The sequence below is a fragment of the Dioscorea cayenensis genome, chromosome 20 (genome assembly GCF_009730915.1).
Source record: "Dioscorea cayenensis subsp. rotundata cultivar TDr96_F1 chromosome 20, TDr96_F1_v2_PseudoChromosome.rev07_lg8_w22 25.fasta, whole genome shotgun sequence".
NCBI lineage: Eukaryota > Viridiplantae > Streptophyta > Magnoliopsida > Dioscoreales > Dioscoreaceae > Dioscorea > Dioscorea cayenensis.
In genome coordinates, this window is record NC_052490.1 from 150,730 (window position 1) to 160,078 (window position 9,349).

At 31.4% G+C, this 9,349-nt stretch overlaps 1 non-coding gene across 1 annotated transcript; it reads right to left on the reverse strand.

The window, feature by feature from the left end:
- Nucleotides 1-8,587: 8,587 nt before the first annotated feature.
- On the reverse strand, nt 8,588-8,694 carry LOC120252096. Its single transcript, XR_005533645.1, has one exon. It is a non-coding gene; the product is annotated as a small nucleolar RNA R71 (small nucleolar RNA).
- Nucleotides 8,695-9,349: the final 655 nt, after the last annotated feature.

Consider the following 9,349-nt stretch of genomic DNA (forward strand, 5'->3'; position numbering starts at 1 on the left):
TAGAAAAATATGAGACATTCCTACAGCGATCAGAGTTTTTCATTCCAATATAGAGACATTCACGAAAGAGAAAACATAGGATTAGTGTTTTGATTCAAAATTGAACAATAGAAGACATTAGGAAAAGAAAACATAGGTTCAAAACCAAAAATAGTAGACATTGCCAAAACAAAACATAGCGTTTGGGTTTCGACGCAGAGATGAAAAATATGAGACATTCCAAAAATCAAAACATAGGATTAGGTTTTTGTTTCAAAAATAGAATACATTATAAAAAGAAAACTTAATATTATGTTTTTGATTGAAAAAGCGAAAAATTAGAGATGTTCCAAAAGAAAACTTATAGGGATTAGGGTTTTGGTTAAAAATCAGGACATTTCAGACATTGTATTAGGGTTATGATTCAAAACAAAAATAGGAGACATTCGAAAGAAAACATAGAATCGTTTTGATCTCGAAAATAGAAGAAATTCCCGAAAAGTGAAACATTGGATTAGGATTTTTGATTCAAAAGTAGTTGACATTCTCAAAAAGAAAACATTGATTAGTGTTTGATTAACAAATCGAGAAAATAGGAGACATATAGGATTAGGGTTTTTGATTGAAAAAATAGTAAAACATTACGAAAAGGAAGACATAGGATTTGGATTTTGATTCAAAACATAGAAGATCGCTCAAAATAGAAAAGATGGGATTAGGATTTTTATTGAAAAATAGTAGACATTCCAAAATAAAGATAAATGATTAGGGTTTTGTTTCAAAACCAAAAAAATAGGAGACATTCCTTAAAGAAAACATAGGATTTGAGTGGTGATCCAAAACTTTTAGACACTCCTCAAAGAAAAGATAGGATTATGGTTTCGATTTAAAAATACGACACATTCCAAAAATAAAACATAGGATTAGGGATTTGATTCTAATGCTAAAAATAGGAAACATTCAGAAAAGAAAACAAAAGATTAGGATTTTGATAGGAAAAATGGAGACATTCAGAAAAGAAAATATAGGATTAAAATTTTGATTGAAAATATGAGGCATTGTGAAAGGAATACATATTATTAGGGCTTTGATTCAAAACTGAAAAGTAGAAGATGTTCAGAAAGAAAACATACCATTAGGGTTTTGATTCAAAAATAGGAGACATTTCAAAATGAAAACATTGGATTAGGATTTTGATTCAAACAGAAAAATATTAGATAATCCGAAAGAAAACATAGGTTCAAAAGCCCAAAAATACGAGATATTACAAAAAGCAAACATATCATTTTTGGTTTTGATTTAAAAATGAAAAGTAGGGACACAGTTCCTAAAAGATAGGATTAGTGTTTGGATTAAAAATATTAACATTGAAAAAGAAAAAGCGAGAGATTATGTGTGTGTTGAAAATAAAAATTAGGAGACGATTTCAAAGAGAAAGATACTATTAGGGGTTTTGGTCACAGAGAGATTTCCTCAAAGAAAATATATAGGATTAGGGATATAGACTAGTACCAAAAATAGGAGACTTTCCAAAAACAAAAATGTAGGGTTAGTATTTTGATTGAAAAATTAAAAAATAGGAGACATTCAAAAAAGAAAACATAGGATTATTGTTTTGATTTAAAACACAAAAATAGGAGACACTTCGATAAGAAACATTGGTTCAAAACTAAAAATAGGAGACATTCCGGAAAACAAACATAGCATTTGTTTTTTTTTTAAAAAATAATAAAATAATATACATTCCAAAAAGAAAACAAAAGATTACTGTTTTGATTCAAAAATAGAAGACATTCTGAAAAACACTTACGATTATGTTTTGTTTTTTCAAAAGTGAAAATTAGGAGACATCCTGAAAAGAAAACATAGGATTACAATTTTTTAAAAAAATATGAGACATTCTAAAAAGAAAACTTAGGATTAGGTTTATGATTGAAAACCGAAAAAATAGGAGACATTCGGTGTAAAAAACACAGTATTAAGGATTGATTCAAAAATGGAAGACATTCCGATGCAAAAACTTAGGATTAGAGTTTTGATTCAAAAATTCGAGGCATTCTGAAAAGAAAATATTTGATTAGAATTTTGATTAAAAAATCAAAAAATAGGAAACATTACAAAAAGAAAACATCGGATTAGGGTTTTATTGAAAACTAGGAAACATTCCAAAAAGGAAACATTGGATTAGGTTGTTGATTTAAAACCAAAAAATAGTAGATATTCAGAAAAGAAAACATCGGAGTAGGGCTTAAACTCAATAATAGGACACATTCCGAAAATAAAATATAGGATTAGGTGTTTGATACAAAAAATAGCAGACATTCCATATAGGAAACATAGGATTAGGGTTTTGATCGAAAAATCAAAAATAGGAGACATTTCAAAAAGAAAGCGTAGCATTAGGGTTTTGATCGAAAAATAAAAAAAGGTAACATTTCAAAAAGAAACATAGGATTAGGGTTTTGATAAACAAATAGGACACATTCCGAAAATTAAATCTTGGATTAGGGTTTTGGTTCAAAACAGAAAAATAGGAGACATTTTTATATGAAAAGATAGATTCAAAACTTAAAATAGGTGATATTCCAAAAAGCAAACATAGCATTTGTGTCTTGACTCAAAAACAAAAAATATTTGAAATTCCAAAAAGAGAACATATGATTAGAGTTTTGATTCAAAAATAGAGGACATTCCGAGAAGAAAACTTACTATTATATCTTTGATTGAAAAGCGAAGATTAGGAGACATTCTAAAAAGAAAACATAATATTATGATTGTGTTTAAAAAATATTAGACATTCTAAAAGAAATCTTAGGATTAGGGTTATGATTCAAAACCGAAAAATAGCAGACATTTCAAAAAAAAACACAGGATTAGAGTTTTGATTCATAAATAAAAGACATTCCAAAGAGAAAAAGTAGGACTAGGGTTTTAAATAAAAAATCAAAAAAATAGGAGACATTACAAAAAGAAAACATATTATTAATGTTTTTATTGAAAAATAGGAGACATTCCAAAAAGGAAACATAGGATGAGGTTTTTGATTCAAAACAAAAAAAAAAGGGGACATTCAGAAAAGAAAATGTCAAATTCTGGCTTCACCTCAAAAATAGAAGACATTCCAAAAAGAAATCATAGGATTAGAGGTTGATCCAAAAATAGGAGACATTCCATAAAGAAAAATAGGATTAGAGTTTTCATTGAAAAATAAAAAATTGGAGATATTGCAAAAAGAAAATGTAGCGTTAGGGTTTTGGTTGAAAAATCAAGAAATAGGAGACATTCCAAAAAGAAAACATAGGATTAGGGTTTTGATTTAAAATAAAAAAATAAGAGACATTTCAATAAGAAAACATAGGTTCAAAACTAAAAATAGGAGACATTCCGGAAAGCAAACATAGCATTTAGATTTTGATTCAAAATCAAAAAGTAAGACACATTCTGAAAAGAAAATAAAAGATTACTATTTTGATTCAAAAAATAAAAGACATTATAAAAAGAAAACTTACAATTATTCTTTTTATTGAAAAGCAAACATTAGGAGACATTCGAGAATCAAAACATATGATTACAGTTTTAGTTAAAAATTATAAGACATTTTAAAAAGAAAACTTAAGATTACGATTATGAATCAAAACTGAAAAATTGGTGCGATTCCAAAAAAAACATAGGATTAGGGTTTTTATTCAAAACTAGAAGACATTCCAAAGCGAAAACAGAAAATTATGGTTTTGATTCAAAAATAGGAGCTATTCTGAAAAGAAAACATTGGATTAGGGTTTTGATTAAAAAATAAAAAAAACAGGAAACACTACAAAAAATAAACATCAGATTAGGGTATTTATCGAAAAATAGGAGACATTCTGAAAAGGAACATCGGATTAGGTTATTTATTCAAAACCAAAAAATAGGAGAGATTCAGAAAAGAAACCATTGGATTAGGTCTTTAACTTAAAATTAGGGGGCATTCCGTAAAGAAAAGATAGGATTAGAGGTTCGAGCCATAAAATTGTCGACACTACATAGAGAAAACAAAGGATTAGGGTTTTAATTGAAAAATAGAAAATAAGAAACATTTAAAAAAAAATAATATTAGGGTTTTCATTAAAATAAGAAAATAGTAGAAATTCCAAAAAGAAACATATGATTAGGGTTTTAATTTAAAAATAGGACACATTCTGAATTGAAAAACTAGGATTAGGGTTTTAATTCAAAACAAAAAAACTAGGAGAATTCCGAAATAAAAAATTCAAAACCAAAATATGAGACATACTGAAAAGCAAACACAGCATTTACGTCTTGATTTAAAAACAAAAAATATTAGACATTCCGAAAAGAGAACACATGATTAGTATTTTGATTCAGTAATAGAAGACATTCCGAAGGAAAACTTAGTATTATGTCTTTGATTGAAAAGAAAAAATTAGGAGACATTTCAAAAGGAAAACATGGGATTATGATTGTGGTTAAAAACTATGAGACATTCTGAAAAGAAAACTGAGGATAAGGCTTATGATTCAAACCTGAAAAATAGGAAACATTCCAAAAATAAAAAACACAAGGTTAGGGTTTTGATTCAAAAATAAAAGATATTCAGAAGAGAAAACGTAGGAATAGGGTTTTGATTAAAAAATAAAAAAATAGATGACATTAGAAAAAAAAACATGGGATTATTGTTTTTATTGAAAAGTATGAGACATTCTGACAAAGAAACATAGCATTAAGTTTTTAATTCAAAACAAAAGAAAAAAAGGAGAGATTCAGACATGAAAACATCTGATTAGCGCTTTACCTAAAAATAGGAGACATGCCAAAAAGAAAACATATGATTAGGGATTTCATCCAAAAAATAGGAGACATTCAAAAAAAAAAAAAGGACTAGGGTTTTGATTGAAAAAAAAAAGGAGACATTCCATAAAAAAAACATAGGATTAGAGTTTTGATTGAAAGATATGAGACATTCCGAAAAAGAAAAAAATAGGATTAGGGTTTTGATTCAAACTTGAAAAATATTTTTACATACCGTAAAGAAAACATAGGACTAATATTGTCATTGAAAAATAAGAGACATTCTGAATAGAAAACATTGTTTTAGGGTTTTGAATCAAAACCAAAAAATATGTGACATTCCTAAAAGAATCATAGGATTATGGTTTTCATTCAAAACCAAAAATTAGAAGGCATTCCAGAAAGAAATCATACTGATTATTGTCTTGATACAAAACTAAAAATAGGAGACTTTTTGAAAAGAAAACATTAGATTACGGTTTTCAATCAAAACCGAAAAATACGAGACACTTTGAAGAGAAAACATAGGATTAGGGTTTTGATTGAAAAATAAGAGACATTCTGAAAAAAAGAACATAGAATTAGAGTTTGATTCAAAAATAGGAGAAATTCTAAAAAAGAAAACATGGGATTATTTTTTTTATTCAATACCGAAAAATAGGAGACATTCCGAAAATAAAATACATATTATTAATATTTTGATTGAAAAATTGGAGACCATCCAAAAAAAACATAGAATTAGGGTTTTGATTCAAAAATGAAAATTATTTTTAAATAACATAAAGAAAATATAGGACTAGGGTTGTTATTCAAAAATATGAAACATTCCGAAAATAAAACATTGGATAAGGGTTTTGATTCAAAACCAAAAATAGGAGACATTCCGGAAAGAAATCATACAATTACGGTTTTGATTCAAAACCAAACATTACGAGACATTCCTGAAAGAAATCATAGGATTATGGTTTTGATTCAAAATTTAAAAAATAGAAGACACTACGAAAAGAAAATATGGAATTAGTGTTTGATTGAAAGGTAGGAGACATTCGAAAAAGAAAAAGAGGATTATGTTTTTGACAGAAAGCCATAAAATAGGAGACGTTACGAAAACAAAACATAGGAATAGGGTTTTCATTTAAAAATGGGAGACATTACCAAAAAGAATGTAGGAATAGGTTTTTGATTGAAAGTAGAAGACATTTTGAAATGAAAACATACGACTAGGGTTTTGATTTAAAAACAAAAAAATAAGAGACATTCAAAAAAGAAAACTTAGGATTAGAGTTTTGAATAAAAAAATAGAAAACATTCCAAAAATAAAACATGGAATGAGGGTTTTGATTCAAAATAAAAAAATAGGAGACATTCTAAAAAAAACATAGGATTAGGTTTTCATTCAAAACGTAAAATAGGAGATATTCCAAAAAAGAAAAATAGGATTACGGTTTTGATTAAAAAATAGGACATATTTTCAAAAGAAAACGTAGGGTTACGGCATGATTCAGAACAAAAAAAATAGGAGACATTCCGAAAAGAAATTATAGGAATAGGGTTTTGATTGAAAAATAAGAGACATTCCTAAAAGAAAACATAAATATTGCTAAAAGAAAACATAGGATTAATTTTTTTATTAAAAATAGGAGATATTCCAAAAACAAAACATGGGATTAGGGTTTTGATTAAAAAATTAGAGACATTTCAAAATGCAAACATAGGATTACAGATTTTATTCAAAAATAGGAGGCATTGCAAAAAAAAAAACATAGGAATAGTTTTTGATTCAAAACTAAAAAATAGGAGACATTACGAAATAAAAATAGAGAATCCACATGGGCATGTGTTAATTCCCCACTGGCATCCACAGGGGCTTGTGGATTCTCGATTCCAGCCTTTAAAAGCCGATATCAGACCCAATTTCAGCATTCTTTTCTCCATCTTTTCCGCAACTTGAGAGAGGACAGTGGCTAGGGTTTTGAGAGGTATTAGCTAGGGATTTGGAGAGGTTCTATGGCTCTGAGATCGTGCTCCACTTGAATGAAGGTTAGTGGGAGAGCTTTCATTGGCACCGATCCGGCGAGGTGTATCATAGGCCGGACAAAAGGACCCTTGCACCAGTAGAGTACTCTCCACAAGACCATCGTCAAGACTATCGAGGAGGTTTTCTCTTGATTCTTTGCTTTTACATTTGATTTCATTGATTGTAATTAGCTCCATGGAGAGCTAAATCCCCTAGTGGGTACTTTGGTATTTGTGAACCCTAGGATGTATTCGTTTCATTGAATCTCTTTATTATGCTTTAAAGTAATTGATGCTTTATTTGAGTTCCAATCTTGAATGCTTAATTGTTTGAATGCTCCCTTAGAGTGACACTAGGGTTGAGAGTTCTTGTTGGTAACCCTTGTGAGTGAGTGACACACCATGAGAGTTAGACAAAGCCAGATTGGAGATGGTTGAGAGGGTGAGTCGAGAGGTAGCGGAGCGTCCCCTTTCTCCTCCGGTGTTATTTATTCTACCTCCATTTCCTCAAGTTCTTTGCTATCATAGTAGAGTGAATGGGCTAAAGGATGACCTTCTGCTGGAGCTTAGTTGAGGGTGCAATTGAGTGAAGAGTTGAAGTGATTTTGACACCTAGGGCTTAACTATAGATAGGGACCTTCCACCTTAACCAAAGGGTTAGGTCTACATTTAGGAAGAAGATTTATCATTTGGAATCCCTAGAACTCATTGCAATTCTATATGAGTGGGAGGTTGAGAGGGTATTCAATTTCTCCTCCGGGACATGTATAGAGTTAGGCATGGTTGACCTTAGATTTGGGACTATATATTTTAGGATCTCCATGACTTATTATTGCATCAGTTAGAAAGTATAATAGAGGGCTCTTGCACTTGAAATGATTGTCCTAGGCGGAACAATATTCTGGTAGCCCATTTATATCGATTGCTTTACCTTCTCCTTTACTTGTGCTATCTTTCTTGTTCTTTTACTTTTGTGTTATTTTACATCTTGTCACACATATCACTATTCATCTTTCACTTAATTAAGAAACCATTTAAGTGTTTTTATTCTCTACTCTTTGTGGATACGATACCGCACTCATCTGAGATTTTATTACTTCAACAAAACTGTGCACTCGTGGGACATACGCAAGGGGCATTGTCAAGTTTCTAACGCCGTTGCCGGGGAGTAGGCATTTGCACTTTGTTTTCTTAGCTATTCAGTCATTTAATCTAGTTCATTTCTTCTTATTCTATTATTGTTCTGATTTCTTTTTCTTTCTATTTTATGTAACTCCAGGTTATGACCCAATGGAACCCCTCAATATTGATTGAAGGAGATCCTGAGCTTAAACGTACACTTAGAAGAAAAGGGCAAAAACCTGTGGAAGAATTGTCTAATCTATCTGGTTTAGAAGTAGAAGAATTTGAAAGCACGGCAGAACAGAATAAGCAACAGCAGATATTATCCGATTAATTCAGACCTTCAGTATTGGGGACACAATCAAGTTTTGTGCGTCCCCCGATTACAGCTCAGAACTTCAAGCTAAAGCTGGCATTCATCCACATCTTGCGGCAATTCGCACAGTTCAATGGTTTAGCCGATGAGGATTCAAACAGTCATATAGAGAACTTTTTTGAGGTGTGTGATATGCTTAAGATAAATGGGGTGATGGATGATGGCATCATGTTGAGAGCCTTCCCATTTTCCTTAAAAGGGAGAGTGAAGCAGTGGCTACACTTATTACCTAGAGCATCAATTACCACATGGGAGAAGATGGTAGAAGGTTTTCTAGCCCATAATTCCCCTCCTGGAAAATCTACAAAGCTTAGGAATGAGATCTCGTCCTATGTACGGTCAAAATTGGAGTCTATATTTGAAACATGAGAAAGGTTCAAGGAGCTCATGAGAAAGTGCCCGCAACAAGGTTTCCTGGAGTGGATGATTGTTCAGACCTTTTACAACGTGTTGAATCCGAGTACAAGGCAACTCTTGGATGTGACAGCAGGAGGTACCTTAGGTAGCAAGACCCCCGGTGAGGCCCATCAATTAATTCAAGAAATGGGGTTAAATAGCTACCAATGGAATGCTAGGGAGAAGAAAAAGATAGCCGTGCTCCATGAGATAGATGCTGTGACTACTTGCACCGAGTGTGGTGGAAGACATGCCCCCTCCGATTGCTCGATCTCTATTGGTAATGCATCTTCGGTTGAGAATGTCAATTTTGTGGGTAATGTAATGAGGAACCAAGGGAATCCATATAGCAACACCTATAATCCGGGTTGGAAGAATCATCCCAATTTTTCATGGAGCAACCAAGGTCCACAAAAGGCCATGGGGCCACCAGGTTTCCAATAACAACAAGCCCCAAACATGGAAAACTGAGTTTCAGGTTTGGAGACCCGAATGACCGATTTGGAGAAGGCGTTGACTTGGTTAGTGTAATCGTCCGATATAAGGTTTCAATCAGTCGAGGCTACACTTCGCAACCACACCGCCTCTTTGTACAATCTTGAAAATCAAGTGGGGCAAATTGCAAAGTCTCTATCAGAAAGGCCATAAGGAAACTTGCCGAGTAATACTGAA